A 19013-nucleotide genomic window follows, 5' to 3' on the forward strand; every position below is an offset into this window, starting at 1 on the left:
AATTCTGTAATAGTTCAGGGAATAGAGCCACAGTAACTTCAATCTACCATTCTTTATAAATTTTCATGGTGATCCCAATAGAACTTGAATATTGATCATATCTATAATAGTTTAGGATTTCTGTTAAAGTGAAATTAACAAGTTTTGTAACAAAGACCTGAATGCTAACATCTGAATGTTTTGGTCTATCTTAACGATCGACATTTCATGTAGAAGCGCACCATTAAAATGACAAATGTTGTAAATACCAACTCTGCAACTTTATTTGTTTAAAAGATATAGTAAATTTAAATGAACAGTATTTTCAGTTAAGCATGAGATCATCATTTCCTCCACACTAAACACATTGAACGATGACAACATGACACCTTATTGAATCATTAGGTAATAGAATGTTTGTTGTAAAGCTTAGTGCATAATAATTACTTTTGTTCTTTATATAGAACTGGTTCAACAGTAGGGGGCGTACGGCTGTATCGTCGTCTTAGCCCTTTCACATCTGGACACTTCTCTCAGAAACACCTTTGTCAACACAATTCTTGCTGTTGAAAGAAACTCTTATAAGCAATCACACAAATGGAGTTCTGTTTTACACGTACGAGTAGAATGCATGGATTGTAGTAGAATGACTGATGCTCTTTTTTCTTATCACCTTGCCATCAATTTCCCTCTATAAATCACAGCTGTTGCATCCCGATCAATCTACAGTTATATGTCTACGATATCAGAACTTCACATTCTTGGCTGGATATATGTCTGGCGCTAATTTGACCTGAGTCGGAAATGTATGAAACTACTGTTTTTCCAATATGCATCTAAAGCTGTAAAGCCGTTTGCTGAGTTTTAAAACCGACGGAATTACTATATTTAATAATCAGCCGTTTGCTAAAGGTGGTTAACCTGTATGTAAACTACGTGGGTTCTGACAGCATTTCACATTCCGACAACCATCACCACCAGAGCTCTTTCAGGGTCTCATCTAACAAAGGTGACATCTATTTTACTTACCCCTGGGCCGAGTGTGTGCGTGTGTGCGTGTGCGTGTGTGTGTGTGTGTGTGTGTGTGTGTGTGTGTGTGTGTGTGTGAGTGAGTGTGTGTGTAAACGGATACCCTACAATACTGTTCGTTTTTTGCCTAAGTGTAATTAATTTAAAATCGGCATACCCGTAGTGGAACTTTTCCCACCTTAATCACCTTATCTCACACATCTCCCTATAAATGACGGCTACCGCATTCCAGCACAACGTTACTCTACGCGCCAAAACACCTTCTTTGGGAGAAAACTCCATTGTATGCTCATTCTCCATTGCTATTTACAGTAACCACAGATTTTTCCAAACATGGTGTGTGAAGTAATTTGCAAGTTTATCTGCCATTGCAGGCTGGTTCACATTGAACAGACTTACCGTTGCTTGCAATAACGTTACCGTCTCCCAGAACAAACACGTCATGGCTCCCTGTTAGTTAGTCACACATATCCATTTCATAATTCCTTGCATTTGACAATATTGTGACGAACAGTGCTTTGAAATAAGAAAAAAAGGTGTTTCTTCAGCTATAACACATCCACACTGCTAGCATTTAATACGTGTATATTTCAACATGCCTCCACAGCGTCAGACACATAATTCATTCCATAAATAGAAATCATAGTCCGTAGTACGACAATACCATGATTATTAGCCAAGGAAGATGTAACAGTGTCAGAGGTCTTTACAATAACATTACCGCCTGCCTTGGCAGTTTTCCTCTTGCACACGGAAGTTTTGGCTTGATATTAGATAGTCACACATCCACAACTTTTTTATAAAAATTGCCGGCCAGTGTGGCCGAACGGTTCTAGGCGCTTCAGTCTGGAACCGCGCGACCGCTACGGTCGCAAGTTCGAATCCTGCCTCGGGCATGGATGTGTGTGATGTTCTTAGGTTGTTACGTTTAAGTAGTTCTAAGTTCTATGGGACTGATGACCTCAAATGTTAAGTCCCACAGTGCTCGGAGCCATCCGAACCATTTTTTATAAAAATACCACCAAAGTCTAGCTTTATATCTACATCCGTAAAGTGACGACAGTCGGCATGAAGCTGTTTCTGTAGTCCAGGCACTTGAGCCACTAGAACATGTAACTGGACGCCCGGCAACCTCTCTTTATATAACACAGCCACAAGCTTTTCATATTCCCTCGAAATGATTTCTAGAACTTCCCTGCTGAAAAGCTTTTTTTTTTTTTTTTTTTTTTTTTTGTATATATATATATATTCGCCTATTGCTGATGTATTGGCCACATGTAAGGGAATATAGCACTTTCGTCTTGACACCGCGTCACCAGAATGCGACGTCACCAGAGTTGTGACGAAGGGTAAAATATTCATTAGTAAAATATTAAGCTTAAGCAGGGGCGGTGGCAAGGGGGGTGGTATGGGGGCTATAGCCCCCCCCCCCCACCGCCCCCATGGAGTACCATATTACACCGGATAAAATGACGTCAGAAATCTGCGAATATCTTACTCCAACGGATTCAATGTTTTTTTTTAATAATTATGTAGTAATATAGGTTACAATGTATTTCAAACAAATTTTAACAAATGAATAAGAGTGGAAAATAGCTTGCTATCTAAACCAATAAATATCATTTAACTTAAAATAGGCGTCTTATTATTTATTAAAACACATTTTTTACCCTGAACTCCATAACAGTTACCAAAAACTACTTTAAGCAACACTAAATTTTACCAATTTGTCGCTAGAGGACCCAAACTCTCCTTTTGTTAAGCGATATTCCATTCCCCCAACCCCCCCCCCCCCCATTAGCGCCGCCCCGCCGCCCCGCAACCCCCTGCCCCCCTCCCCCCCCTCCCCCCTTGACCAACTTATAGAATCGCCTCTGAGCTTAAGATAGTAATAAAGTTGGGAAATCGTCTCTTGGCAAGAGGAAATGAAATATTTGTGTGACGAGTTAGATGCAGCTAACAAGAAGGGGACATTGGAACGTCACAAGGCTAACAGCGAGCTAAGCAACTTGACCCTTGAACGGTACAGGCACCAGCGCCGACAAGTATACGACGGAAAAGTACGGCGGACGACATGCGGCAACCGCATGACTGTCGCAGTCGACACAATCATCTTGGAACACGCCAGAAGGGTGGTGAAGTGTGCAACGGCTCCTTACAAATAGGCCAACCACCGACTGGAGTGGAAGAGCAAATCGGATGTTGTCTGGGACACTACCTCTGTGTCGCTCTGTGTCAAGGGCTGGATGTGTATTATTTGGAACAGGCAGTACTTAGAAAGATTCACTAGCCTCCACTTGTACTTTGAAGACAAGAGTAGTACGATCTAATATGAACTGATCTGCATACTTGTAAATAGTAATCTGTGCGTAGGGAATGTGTCGGGGTGTTCTTTCAGGGAATGAATTCCTTCCTACCAATATATGATTTACATCCAGTTCCCGACCGATCCCTACCAATTCCCACCACTCAATAGTCTACTTTCAGCCAAGGTCGGGGCAACAGTACGCGGCCCACAAGCAGTTCCTCACCGAAGTCTTCGAACGAGGTAAGTGTCCGTGTAGCGGTTTGTGCGTTCTTTCTAACTCCCTCTTCCACTAGTAAAGCACATGTATGTGGTGTCATTCCTCTCCTACATCTAATGCATACACTGAAGTCCTACAGCTAACGACACAAGTCACATTTCGATTACTGTCTCTACAGCTTGGCAACCAATTTGGCATCAAATAAAACTACTGATACACACTTCAGTGACAGGCTGGCTCTTGTATACACCTGGGTTGAATTTCCCGAAACTCTCTTACACTTAGCATTTTCTCCAGTACAGAATTACAATTTTTATTTTCTTGATGCTAAGTAAAATATAATTACACAGGGCTATTCTCACATTCTCTGACATTGCAATTCTGTCAGAGACAGCAAAGGACTTGGAAGAGCAGTTGAACGGAATGGACAGTGTCTTGAAAGGAGGGTATAAGGTGAACATCAACAAAAGCAAAACGAGGATAATGGAATGTAGTCGAATTAAGTCGGGTGATGCTGAGGGAATTAGATTAGGAAGTGAGACACTTAAAGTAGTAAAGAAGTTTTGCTATTTGGGGAGCAAAATAACTGATGATGGTCGAAGTAGAGAGGATATAAAATGTAGACTGGCAATGGCAAGGAAAGTGTTTCTGAAGAAGAAAAATTTGTTAACATCGAGTATAGATTTAAATGTCAGGAAGTCGTTTTTGAAAGTATTTGTATGGAGTGTAGCCATGTATGGAAGTGAAACGAGGATGATAAATAGTTTAGACAAGAAGAGAATAGAAGCTTTCGAAATGTGGTGCTACAGAAGAATGCTGAAGATTAAATGGGTAGATCAAATAACCAATGAGGAGGTATTGAATAGAATTGGGGAGAAGAGGAGCTTGTGGCACAACTTGACTAGAAGAAGGGATCGGTTGGTAGGACATGTTCTGAGACATCGAGGGATCACCAATTTAGTATTGGAGGGCAGCGTGGAGGGTAAAAATCGAAGAGGGAGGCCAAGAGATGAATACACTAAGCAGATTCAGAAGGAGGTAGGCTGCAGTAGGTACTGGGAGATGAAGAAGCTTGCACAGGGTAGAGTAGCATGGAGAGCTGCATCAAGCCAGTCTCAGGACTGAAGACCACAACAACAACAACAACAACAACATTCTCACAATCGTTCTGATTAATTTAAAGTGGAGCAATAAGCTGTATGATGGATGGTTCATTTACAATCAATAAAAATATATTTAGCTTGATTTTAGAGAAATAATAATAGTGCCTTAAATTTACTAGTGACGAAGTAAGTGGCACAACACTCGAATACAAAATTATCTTCCCTTTCTGCTGGTGCAGTCAGTTTTCTCGGAAATTTTGTGGAATTTAAGTTACAGGTTATTTTAGTTACTAAAACTTGATTGGCAAAAATATCTTAATAAAAATGTGAAATGTTTGATATACAAATAGCGTGTGGCGTGTAGGACTGTATCATAGCAGATGCTACCTTGCTATTCCGTGAAGTTGTCTTCTTGTATTAATTAAGCAGTCTTCTGATTAAATTTGTGTAAAATGTATTTCATAAGAGAAATGTGACATCGCTGACAAAAGTGATTATCTCAGCAAATGGGTCGCGCCACCCTCTTTAATCTTGAACCTTCATTGTTACAGTATCTTGTTGGTTATATACGGTATAACGGGTGTAAGTTCAGATATTTTTATATGTGGTACCTTAATATGCACACAAGTCAGTGTATTGGCTGCTTTTTCTGGGTCGAACAGTCTTCATGCAAAAAGTCACATAATTTGCTACCTTATGTTTCCTGATGGTAGAAACTGTGCCACTAAAGGGACTACGCCTATCAGTATAGACTAACCCTTTTGCTTCCACGCAACCACATATCAACACCTCACCTGCTGCCCCAGGAAAAATAAGCGTTGATGGCTTGCTCTTGCCACATGTACTTTGCGGTACTACTATACCTAAAAGCATAAGACTTGTAATAGCTGTAATTATGTCTTCAAAAGATGTAAATACTGATGTAATGATGTTCAGTACACCGCCTCCAGTCACTAGTAGAAATACATGTACTTGTACCTGTTACATCCTGTGTAATCATTAATTTTACGGGATAAATTAGTTACCATTTTCTTCACATGAATGGTTATCGGTTAATTCGCATGGTATCGATATAAATATGATCTCGAAGTGCTCGGCGTTTTGCACTCTTTGTAAAGATGTGCTCACTGTTTCCCGGTACGGTTGCTTTGAAAAGAATCCCACAAATTTCCTTCCTCATGTTCTCGGCCACAAGGAGATTTATCAATTTAGACTTGAATCTGCTGGAATAACTGTTAACATCTATTAGCAACTTACCGAAAATGGATGTAGACCAATACAATATGCCTTTCTGTACAGAAGTCAAGAAAGTGGAATCTAGGAGGAGAATTGGAATCCCGTCTGCTATTAACTGAGTCAGAACTGTTAATTCTTGGGAGTAAATTTTTATCGTTAACGTGTTAACAAAAAACAACATTAAAGAAAATATACAGGGCGTCTGGGTTAGAGGTATACAAAACCACTTTATGTTTCAGTACCTATTAAGGCTTATAACTTTGTTTGCCCAGTATTGTGCAAAGGAGCTCAATTATTTTTATGTATGTTGGTATTTTTCATAGTGGGCACCACTCGTAGCTCGACAGATATCGAAACGATACTCCACTTCTCGTCATATGGTCATAAGCGTGACAGGTGTTATGGCCTACACTGCGGCGTAGGTAATTAATGCAACACATTTTTTTCTCAGAATAGGTTGGTTTTATTCAGGATTCCTTACACCACATTATCCTCACTCTCCTGGCTGCGAAACCCTACTGTTCAACATAATCTCCGTTCAGTGCGACGGCCTTATGCCACGTTACTAGTTAAGCATGTATGCCCGCATAGTACCACTCTAATGGCCGACGTCGGAGCCAAAGTCTTGCTGCATCAATACCTTCCTCATCATCCATATACTGTTTCCCTCAGAGTGCATTCTTCATTGGGCCAGTCAGATGGAAGTCGGAAGGTTTGAGGTCTGGACTGTAGCATGGATGAGGAAGAACAGCCCAATGAGTTTTTCTGAGCTTCTCTCGGGTGCGCAGACTTGGGTGAGGTCTTGCGTTGTCATGAAGAAGTAGAAGCTCGTTTGCATTTTTGTGGCGACGAACAGCTTGAAGTAGTTTCTTGAAGTTCCTGAGAGTAGTACAATACACAAAAGAGTACCAAAATACAGCGAGAACATCAAACAGAATTACCCCTCAGAGTTGCAGAATACTGTCGCCATGACTTTGCCGACTGAGGGTGCGGCTTTGAACTTTTGCTTCAGAGGAGCGGTGTTGTGGCGCCACCCCATGGATTGCCGTTTCGTCACCGTTTGGAAGTGGTGAATCCATGTTCCATTGCCTGTGACGATAATCGACAAAAAGTTGTCTTACGGATGGCCCTTTGTTGCTCTTATCGTCTTCTGTTAGATGGTGAGGAACACAGTGGGCACACACCTTTGAGTAACCCAACTGGTGGACGAGTGTCTCAGCGCTATCAGCAGAGACGTGGAGTTGTGCAGCGGGGTGTTCGATTGTGATCACCACGAATGAGAATGTCCACATGTTCCAACACTGCCGAAGTCGCAGATGTGTGGCACCAGCCGGCACACAGGAGTTCGGGCAGGTTTGCACTACCTTGCTGCAAAGATGACAGACGTTTCGCCTAGCGACTCACCGTGCTTTTCTTCACTGCTAGGTCTTCGTAGACATTCTGCAAGTGCCTATGAATATCTATGATGCTTTGTCTTGCTACCACAAAAAACTCAGTGACAGCTCTCTGCTTGGAAAACACCTCCGTTACAGAAGCCATTTTGAAGGCTACGTCTAGCGCCACCACCTGTCGGAACATCATGAAACTGTCTATTACGTCACACAACAAATTTCACATTTCTTAAACCGAAACAGACCGAGAAAAAACGTATTGCATTACTTATTGAACGACCCTCGTATCAAGAGGTCAATGATAGTATTCCCAGACTCTTGAACAGTGGTTTGGAACTTACACCACATATTGCTGGGACTGACTCAAAAATAAGCTTTGCGAATGGGAAGAGCTACCCAACAATATAAAGCCGTGTGTCATACGTGAACGATTAACACTCCGATCACAGCACAAGACATTAAAGTTATCCTCTGGTCCAAATGCAACACGGCTCCTGGTCACGACTGTGTCACCTACCGCCACCTTAAACAAAGCCCCTTCTCCTTCCTGACTGTCCTTGGCCATCTCTATAACGTCATCCTCTCTATCGGCTTCTACCCCAACCTGTGGAAGACTTCCCGTGTCCTCTTATTCCTCAAACCCAACAAACCTCCATCTGTCACCTCTTCCTATCGTCCCGTCAGCCTCACCTCCGTCTTCAGTAAGGTCCCATCCTCTCTCATCAAGGTCGGCCGCGGTGGTCTCGCGGTTCTAGGCGCGCAGTCCGGTACCATGCGACTGCTACGGTCGCAGGTTCGAATCCTGCCTCGGGCATGGATGTGTGTGATGTCCTTAGGTTAGTTAGGTTTAAGTAGTTCTAAGTTCTAGGGGACTGATGACCACAGCAGTTGAGTCCCATAGTGCTCAGAGCCATTTGAACCATCTCCCATCATATCCATCAGCACCTTAACACCACCTCCTCCCCCTTACCCAGTGGGGCTTCCAACCCTCCTTCTCTGCTGATGACCAACCCCTTAACCTCATTCACCTTCTCTCCCTCCAGCTTAATTCCTGTCGCTCCGCCATTTTTGTTTCCCTCGATCTCTAAAATGCCTATGACAGTGTTTGGCATCCCGTTCTCCTCTTTAAACTCCAAACCGACGCCCTGCCTGTCAACTTTGTCCATCTGGTCGCTTCCTTCCTTCAGCGCCGTCCCTCCTCTGTCACCCTCCACAACACTGACTCCCATACCTTTTATCCCACTGCCGGCATCCCCCAGGGCTCCATCCTCTCCCCTCTCCTTTATCTCTTGTACATGGCAGATATGCCCAAGCCACGCCCACCTGTCCCCCTTCTCCAATACGCTGAAGACACTGCCTTCCTGGCTCTCTACCCTACCCTTCAACGGTCCCAACGTACCCTCCAAACCCTCCTTGACTAGTTCACCACTTGGTGTAACCAGTGGTTCCTTTGTCTCAACCCCTCCAAAACCCAGGCAATCATCATAGGCCGCACCACCTATTCCTTCTGTCTCCATGATTTCTACCTCACCGTTTATGGTCATCCCATACAGCTCACCCCTACCCTGAGATACCTTGGCCTCACCCTTGACCAACACCTCATGTGAACGCCTCACCTCCTGACCATCCAGCGGAGAACCCATTCCCGCCTCCGCCTCCTGAAACTCCTTTCTGGCCAGATGTGCAGATTGCATCCTTCCACTATCCTCCACATCTACAAATCCCTTATCCATCCTATCCTCTGTTATGCCAGCATTGCCTGGCTCTCCACCCCCAGCCACTTTTACAAGGCCCTCCAAATCCTCGAACACCACATGCTCTGCCTTGCCTTCTGTATCTGTCTTCCTTCCCCCACACGGCTCCTGTATGACCTCATCCCCTTCCTCCACCTCCTCCTTTTCCTCCAACATCTCCACATCGTTTACACTGTCCACAAGCTTGATCCCCCCACCCCCTGGTTTCCTCCTTCCTCTCCACCCCCCCACCCATTGCTGCACCTCTATCACTGTATCCCTCCCTCTCTATACCTCCACACCCTCCTTCATCAGGGCAATTTCCAGCACCTTCCCAATGCTGAACTTTGCCATGACATATACCCTTCCTTCCTACTGTAACCTTGCCTTGCTCCCTCCCCTCCCCAATTCCCCGCTTTTCCTCTCCCCTCCTTCTCCCAGAGTGGATTTTCCTCCTTCCCCGCCCCCCCTCCCTGAGTCCCTGCACCACCTCCTCACCTGTGTCCCTCCCACGTCCTTCCCTCCCCAGCCCTCATCGACGCACCCCCACCTGTCTTCCCCCTCTCTCCCGCCCTTCTCCCTCATCTGAATGCCCCTGGCAGATCCTGTGGTTTGCTCATCGTCATCAGTTCAAAATGGCTCTGAGCACTATGGGACTTAACTTCTGAGGTCATCAGTCCCCTAGAACTTAGAACTACTTTAACCTAACTAACCTAAGGACATCACACACATCCATGCTCAAGGCAGGATTCGAATCTGCGACTGTAGCGGTCGCTCGGTTCCAGACTGTAGCGCCTAGAACCGCTCAGCCACTCTGGCCGGCTCGTCATCAGTGTGCTACATCAGTGTTGTGTTTGGTGCTGTTCTCCTGTGCGTCGCAAGCTCTGATTTTAATTGAGTTCTGGACTTGAACATAGTGTTACTGTCACTGATCGTTATGTGCTATGCTGTCCCTCAACATTTTTATGCTGCAGCCATACTGTGCCTTGTGTTCTTTTAATTGTCCCAGTGTGTGTTTTTTGTGCTCAATACTTTTTAAGGTTTTTGTCTCCGTTTTACAGTGCCCCCCCCTTTTCTCTGTTCTTGTCCATTATGTTTCCCCTTTTTTATGTTTTTATCGACCATGTTTTCTCCTTTGTCATTTTAAATGTCTTCTGTTGTATCCTTATTGTCTTTTGGCTGAAGAGCAGCGCATATGCTGCTGCCAGCCCGCCCCGGATGGGGAACTGAAATTCAATAAAGAAAAAAAAAAAAAAAAGTGAACGAATATAAGGAAAGTGGACTGGGTTTCTTGGTGGACTAGCACTCACAGTAGATACTGTTCTAATAATGAACATAGTAGCGTTCAGTTTTTGGACAAGAACTTGAACGTGGGCTTTCCATGAGAGCTTACCAGCTGCCTGCACACCCAGGAATTTGTGTTGTTCAGACTCACAACCATATGCCCATTCTGTGTAATCGATATGCCAGTTTTAGCTGAATTATCTGTTATGACCTCGTCGAAGAAACTCATGTCAATGATAATGTTTCTTTCTTATGAGGCGGTCGATCATAAATGCTTTCTAAGATGTATCAACTGATGGTGCAATGCCTGTGGAAGGCAAATGGCGTGGTTTGTGACTCTGCATATAGTTAAGCTGGATCAGCTCTTAGATGTTGTGTTAATTCATACTAGTACATAGCACCTTGTAACAAATTCTCTTCAGTGTTCCCTGACTTTGATCACACAAGACTGGGTTTTGTGTGCCGTATTCTACACTGATAACGAAGTGCAAGAAGTACTGTATGCCACTACCTTGTGCATTGTTGCTCTGGTACATTTAAAATATTAATGGATTTCATATTTTTGGCTCTAAGTAACACTCGTCCAATAATTGAACTCCTTTAATGTCCTTTGCTGAAACTGATGAAACACAAGAGTAAGTGCACTTTAAATCGTACTGAACACTAATGTTCTTCACTTCATTAGCAAATGGTAATCGTAGTCAATGAATCATTAGTACGCAATGCACAAATACAAAGAAGCTAGTGTATATTCTGGTAGATAAGTATTAACATTTTTTTACGTGGAACATATAATGGATACTGGCTAGTAGAAAGTGTACTCTGAGGAATTTTGAACCATGTGACGTCAGATATCAAACTATTTTGTCATACAATGTGAAAATAATTTGGGTGCCCCGCTTTCCCCCTCCCCACGTAGCACAGATGTGCGTACGCTCTTGAGCGAATCCTATTCTGTCTGACACTACACATTTTTTTTGTTTATTTCACATCGACAATTTGTGTGGGATTATTTTCGTATGAACGCCCATTGGATTTTAATATAATTTGCATAGTTAGAAAAACATTTGTCCAGTCAGTGAGGTGAAACCAACAAAGTAAGTACACCAAACAGACGTAACATATTTATTTCCAATAAATTGGTAATTTGTTCCACAGTAAAAAAATAGAAGACACCTCTTCTAGAGCAAGAACTATCAGGGAAAGATGGAAAACTGTTCTCCCGATATATTTGGTCGGAAACTGGACAAGTACTGTGTGTTTTATTGTGTTTACATGAATGTTGAGTGGTGTCTATAAGCACTATTTCATCAAAAATATTCGGACAGCTATTAGTGGACATTAATATGTGGTGATCCACCCTTTGCCTTTATGAGGGCTTGAAATCATCTGGAGAGACTTTCTGTGCGGTGTTTAAGTGTCTTTGGGGGAACGGCAGTCCATTTTTCCACAAGAGGCGAACCGGAGAAAGTAGAGAAATTAGATACTGGGTTCTGTAGCGAAGTCACTTTCTGACTCATCCCAAAGGTGTTACACTGCGTTCAGATCTCGATTCTGGGGAGGTCAATCCGTTTGAGGAATGTTATTGTCTGCGAACCATTGCCCACCAGATTCCGCTTTATGACAGTGTGCGTTATGATGCGTTTTTAATCGGGTCTTTTCTCCCGTTTTACCTGAGCACCACGACCATGTAGCTGTTTTTACGGATGGGTCTATGTAGGGTGACTCTGTTGGTTGCTCTGCCGTATTTTCGGATCGTACCCTCAAGGTCAGACTGCCTCCCGAATTTACCATCTTTGACGCAGAATTATATGCCATCTTGTGGGCACAGGAGCAGATGAGACTTTCTCCCAGTGTTAGATTTCTCGTCTGTTCAGATACTTTGAGCGCCCTTTACTCTCTCCAGCGTTTGTACCCAGCAGATAAAGGAACCCAGACTATCCACGACGCCCTCCTCCAACTACAGTGACTGGGGAAGCAGGTGTCTTTCTGCCCTCACCTCGCTGTTGAGGTATAAAGTCCTGTGTCGTTGGGAACATGAGTGGCTAGAAGTGACCGACAACAAGCTCCGTGTGATCAGGCCCACAACTCGGCTGTGGCGTACTTCCTTCCAGCCACGCCGACGGGACGAGGTCATCCTTACTCGTCTTCGCATCGGCCACAGCCCTACGACGCATGGATTTTTACTCCGGCGCGAGGACCCTCCGATGTGTGGTGCATGTGGCGTGCGGATCACGGTGCACCACATTTTATTGGACTGACCAGCGGACTGCAGCGGATTTGCCGGCGGATCTGCAGTCCATTTTATGCAATACTCAAACGAATGTGGTTCGCGTTTTAAAGTTCTGTGAGTTGTCCCACATTTTAACAAGATTTTGGGGAGACATTTTTAATGTGTTAACGGAGTGGGTGGCTCACCCAAATTTTTTCATTAGTGGTCAGCCAGTCTCATTTCCCTGTGCTGTTCTTTTAGCTCTTTTGTGTTTTGTTTTCCCTGTGGTTTAATTTCTTGATTAGCTATCTTGCTTCCACATTGGTTTTAATGCATGGGAGAGTGCCTGTGCGATAGTCATTGTGTGGTCGATTCGTGTGCATGCGTGTAAGACAGATTTCGTTCTTATCCACATTCGTTTGTTTTCATCGATATCAGGGCGCTCATAACCTCGCCGTCGGGCGCCCGTAAGTTCCCAAACCATACACACACACACTTCTAACTACCTACACACAGTCATTGTGCTAGCTCGACTGTTGGTAGAACTTTGAAACTCACGAGTGATTTCTTATGCCAATTTGATCCGCTTTTCTCACAGCCACTCTCCGCAATTCTCGACGGTCCCTGTCTATCAGAACATGTGCTCTGTCTGGTTCTGGTTTAGCTGTGGTTGTTCTTTTTCGTTTTCAGTTCACAATCAGATCGCCAACACTAGGCTTGTGCAGCTTTAGAAATTGGAATGTTACTCAGCTGACAATCAATACTGGGCTACGTTCGAAGACGGTGAGCTGTTCTGACCAACTCATTCTGCTGTTTTTGCTTCTCTATTGACAACACAATACTTTCCGCCCCATTTCATAATATCGGGTTCACCTCTATTGGCATCTAGTGGTCAATGACGCATTACGTAGGAGTGTGCGAATACTTTCGATCAAATGGCGTAATACACATTTTTAGAGAAAAGACCTATCCACCAGTGATGCGAAAAAAACCAAAAGAATTGCTCCCACACAAGTAACACATTTAGCTCCAGCAAATCCGTAATTTATTACACGTGAAACAGTCATAAATGCAAACAACGATCAAAAAACACAAGACAGCTGTTCTATAACAGTAGCTGTCGGGGTAATGGGGGCGGAAGGGGGGAGAGATGGTAAACTTCTTTCGTCATATGACGTGGTTAGAAGGAATGGGGTGTAAGTATTGATTCCACATTTTTATACACTCCTGGAAATGGAAAAAAGAACACATTGACACCGGTGTGTCAGACCCACCATACTTGCTCCGGACACTGCGAGAGGGCTGTACAAGCAATGATCACACACACGGCACAGCGGACACACCAGGAACCGCGGTGTTGGCCGTCGAATGGCGCTAGCTGCGCAGCATTTGTGCACCGCCGCCGTCAGTGTCAGCCAGTTTGCCGTGGCATACGGAGCTCCATCGCAGTCTTTAACACTGGTAGCATGCCGCGACAGCGTGGACGTGAACCGTATGTGCAGTTGACGGACTTTGAGCGAGGGCGTATAGTGGGCATGCGGGAGGCCGGGTGGACGTACCGCCGAATTGCTCAACACGTGGTGCGGGAGGTCTCCACAGTACATCGATGTTGTCACCAGTGGTCGGCGGAAGGTGCACGTGCCCGTCGACCTGGGACCGGACCGCAGCGACGCACGGATGCACGCCAAGACCGTAGGATCCTACGCAGTGCCGTAGGGGACCGCACCGCCACTTCCCAGCAAATTAGGGACACTGTTGCTCCTGGGGTATCGGCGAGGACCATTCGCAACCGTCTCCATGAAGCTGGGCTACGGTCCCGCACACCGTTAGGCCGTCTTCCGCTCACGCCCCAACATCGTGCAGCCCGCCTCCAGTGGTGTCGCGACAGGCGTGAATGGAGGGACGAATGGAGACGTGTCGTCTTCAGCGATGAGAGTCGCTTCTGCCTTGGTGCCAATGATGGTCGTATGCGTGTTTGGCGCCGTGCAGGTGAGCGCCACAATCAGGACTGCATACGACCGAGGCACACAGGGCCAACACCCGGCATCATGGTGTGGGGAGCGATCTCCTACACTGGCCGTACACCACTGGTGATCGTCGAGAGGACACTGAATAGTGCACGGTACATCAAAACCGTCATCGAACCCATCGTTCTACCATTCCTAGACCGGCAAGGGAACTTACTGTTCCAACAGGACAATGCACGTCCGCATGTATCCCGTGCCACCCAACGTGCTCTAGAAGGTGTAAGTCAACTACCCTGGCCAGCAAGATCTCCGGATCTGTCCCCCATTGAGCATGTTTGGGACTGGATGAAGCGTCGTCTCACGCGGTCTGCACGTCCAGCACGAACGCTGGTCCAACTGAGGCGCCAGGTGGAAATGGCATGGCAAGCCGTTCCACAGGACTACATCCAGCATCTCTACGATCGTCTCCATGGGAGAATAGCAGCCTGCATTGCTGCGAAAGGTGGATATACACTGTACTAGTGCCGACATTGTGCATGCTCTGTTGCCTGTGTCTATGTGCCTGTGGTTCTGTCAGTGTGATCATGTGATGTATCTGACCCCAGGAATGTGTCAATAAAGTTTCCCCTTCCTGGGACAATGAATTCACGGTGTTCTTATTTCAATTTCCAGGAGTGTATTTCCAGAAGGCTTTCGGCACCGTTCCTCACAAGCGTCTTCTAACCAAATTGCGTGCCTACGGAGTACCACCTCAGTCGTGAGACTGGATTCGTGATTTCCTGTCAGAAAGGTCACAGTTCGTAGTAATAGACGGAAAGTCATCGAATAAAACAGAAGTAATATCCGGCGTTCCCCAAGGAAGTGTTATAGGTCCTCTATTGTTCCTGATCTATATTAACGACATAGAAGACAATCTGAGTAGCCGTCTTAGATTGTTTGCAGATGATGCTATCATTTACCGTCAGATGATCAAAACGACTTGCAAAATGATTTAGATAAGATATCTGTATGGTGGGAAAAGTGGCAATTGACCCCGAATACAGAAAAGTGTGAAGTTATTCAAATGAGTACTAAAAGAAATCAGCTAAATTTCGATTACGCGATAAGTCACACAAATCTGAAGGCTGTAAATTCAGCTAAATACTTAGGGATTACAATCACAAATAGCCTAAATTGGAACGATCACACAGATAATGTTGTGGGTAGAGCAAACCAAAGACTACGATTCATTGGTAGAACACTTAGACGATGCAACAGGTCTACTAAAGAGACTGCTTACACCTCGCTTGTCCGCCCTATTCTCGAGTATTGTCGTGCGGTGTGCGATCCGCATCAGGTGGAACTGACGGATGGCATCGAAAAAGTACAAAGAAGGGCAGCTCGTTTTGTACTATGGCGAAATAGGCGAGACAGTGCCACAGACATGATACGTGAATTGGAGTGGCAATCATTAAAACAAAGGCGTTTTTCGTTGCGACGGGATCTTTTCATGAAATTTCAATCACCCGTTTTCTCCTCCGATTGCTGAAACATTCTATTGGCGCCCACCTACATAGGGAGAAATGATCATCACGATAAAATAAGAGAAATCAGGGCTCGCACAAAAAAATTTAAGTGCTCGTTTTTCCCGCGTGCCGTTCGAGAGTGGAACGGTAGAGAGACAGCTTGAAGGTGGTTCACTGAATCTTCTGCCAGGAACTTTACTGTGAATAGCAGAATAATCACGTAGATATAGATGTAAGTGATGCAGACACGATTGTGAGAGAATGAGCTTCAAAGTTTTTTTGAAATTTAAAATTCCATGTTCTTTTGTTGTACTGTATACAGTTACGATCATATGCAGTGGTTACAGATGAAGCTGTCCATACAATAACATTGAATTAAACTCAAGATGTTGTGTTCAGTAATGTTTTTGCCAATAATGTGGTTAACACTGACACCGCTCTGCCTCCAAGGATGTCACTTACATCGCTTGGTCTCTCATTTATAGTAGGTTTGGAGTGACCCACAGCAATGTAATACAATATTTTGTCCCATTTTCACGTATTACATACACATATACGTAACTTTTATTGATTACACATTTAATGGAGTGATTAAGGCAAAGAGTAAACAATGTTACATATAGAAATATAGATTTCTAAGCAAGTTCGTAGCACATGTATATATACAAATACTCCCATTTGTTTTTAGTACGGGAAACGGATCTTCCGAGTTCCAGATAGCATCATCAGAAGCCACAACATCATTATCAGACTTTTGCTTCGTTCACTACTTACTGGTCACCTACTGTATGGTTTGGAAGCAGATGTTTTTGACTTGTATGTGTTCCTGAATCTCTTTGCATCCGGAGAGAAAACTAGTTCTTCGAATAGTCTATGGGAAGCAGCTCAAATCACCTGATACATCTATAGCCCTTTCCTACCAAATAGTTTAGTTCTCCCACAGCAATATGGTGCACATATCTCCAAATATTCGGTTTTGTCACTTATACCCCTCTGCTGCTAACCACATCATATCTGATTGGAAGTTGGACGAGTAAAGCACGCTTCATTCTGTTTACACGAATGTTGAGTAGTGTCGAGTGATGGTCTAAACATTTACAAAATCGATGGAAGGTTTTCTTACCTCAGATGTTTCGGAGCGAGAAGGTCTGTATGCAGCGACAAGAGCCCGCAGACTGGCGCGCAGATCGCACGTAATGTTTCACTTCCCGCCAATTCAGTCTCAAGGACGAGAGCCTGATGCGTTTATCCCTGCGAGGAAAGCAATGAAGATGCACACAGAGTAACACTACGCAGTGATGTTACGTATAACTGGATGTAAATAAAGTAGCTCTGTTATCTGACTGTTGTGTCCCAAGTTCTTGTAAGCTTATGTGACACACAATGTGAGGCGTTGTGATCTTCCGCGTAAGAGGTCATAGCTGCCTCATCTCATGAAAGTTATCAGCCAGTGACAACAGAAAACGATGCTACGTTGGGTACGAATAATGATTCTCCTCCGTACCCTGCTGTATCCTAGTATCAGTGCTTTTAATTGTCTGATATTTAGTGATAGTCGCGACAGTAATTCTGTTAATGAAACACAATTATTCCATGAGGTTTCGCGATTGTGGTCGGATGATGTCGATTTATTCCCTCGATATTTCGGCTGACAACCAAGCAAATGCCTTCAGATGCGTTATTGCAACAGGCTAACAGCCGAAATATCGTGGTAAGAAGTCAACGTCATTCGGCTGCAATTCCGAAACCTCGTGAAAATACTCATTACATAGGGGAAACCTCAAGACACGAAGACGTAATTATATTGCTGTTGTTACCGACTCTACTATCATTACTATTTCACTGAGTTGTCTTCCGATGTTTGTTTTAATTTGTTCGGTTTTTAATGTCGAAACAGCAACGCTACTTAACACTGCCGTCTCCCCTTGTGCTATGTGCGAGCTGAGGGCTTTTCTTGAACATGTAGCTCGTCGTTCTAACCTTTGGTCTATTGTTTGATTTCGCGATTCAGTATCCACCTCTTTGTTACATATCTTGTCAAATATAGCCCTTTAATCTCGTCTGCATTGGTTATATCTAACGGACAAAACTGTGTTGCGTTCACAGAAGAAGAGGAAGACAATATTTCTTATTGTCTGGTGATCATCGCTTCAGCACAAATGTGTGTAATTATACAAAGGAGCTTGGAAATCCATACAATTTGTGCATTATACCACTTTCCTATCTGACTGGAAGACATCACCAAATAAGGCGGAGTGGGACAGGAAAAAAATATATATATGTATATACTGCTGGAGTACAGCTCTTATTATGGGTGAATCTCTTATCACGGGTAAAACTACTTACTCCATACGATCCTCCATTTGTAAGAGACTACAGCCCCACAGGGAGTAGCACCTCACTAATTAACGATATAAAGTAGATAATGATTAAGTTCGCCAGTTGCTACCATCATACATTTCATCGAATTTACAGCTTATGATTTCCCCAAACAGAACACTCTCATTGAGTAAAGCAAACAATTACCCCAACCATGTGTACATAGACTTTTAATCAACATATTGTCATTTAGTGCACTCGACATACGTACTCAAACATCTATGACAGATGCAAGAATCATTCTGACCTAAAATTTTTGTACGTCAAGCAGATAGCAGGCTATTCGTTCCTCTGTAGAGACAATACATACCGCTTTCCTCTAAACCTACATTTGTCAGGAAGATCAACACCTGGAAGAGTGTCACCTACATGAGATCTGCCTAAAGCAAACTAGGTGCTGTACGAACGTTAGGCAGTGCTTGACAACAAGACGGCTTCCAGCAGATAGCGAGAAATTTGCCAAAAACAGTTCATTGCATCAGTGTTACATTCTTGCTCAAACTCTACGGTTTGCCAAGAGGGCTGCTTTCTCTACTGTACATCAGTAAATGTCAATGGACAATTAGAGACGGGTGTGTGATACTCCAAGAACAACTGAGTGGCAAAGAGTATACCATTTTCTGTTATTAGAGAACAGTGAAATGACCTAGATAAAACGTAAACTTCACTA

At 44.1% G+C, this 19013-nt stretch overlaps 1 protein-coding gene across 1 annotated transcript in view; it reads right to left on the minus strand.

Annotated features, from left to right (window-relative positions):
- LOC126458036 (uncharacterized) overlaps positions 1-17127 on the minus strand; it is a 49876-nt gene extending 32749 nt beyond the window's left edge. The window contains exon 1 of the mRNA XM_050094829.1: positions 17088-17127. The gene's annotated coding sequence lies outside the window, so the exon portion shown is untranslated. The remainder of the gene's footprint in view (positions 1-17087) is intronic.
- Between the last annotated feature and the right edge of the window lie 1886 nt (positions 17128-19013).

The sequence above is a fragment of the Schistocerca serialis genome, chromosome 2 (assembly GCF_023864345.2).
Source record: "Schistocerca serialis cubense isolate TAMUIC-IGC-003099 chromosome 2, iqSchSeri2.2, whole genome shotgun sequence".
Taxonomy (NCBI): Eukaryota; Metazoa; Arthropoda; class Insecta; order Orthoptera; family Acrididae; genus Schistocerca; species Schistocerca serialis.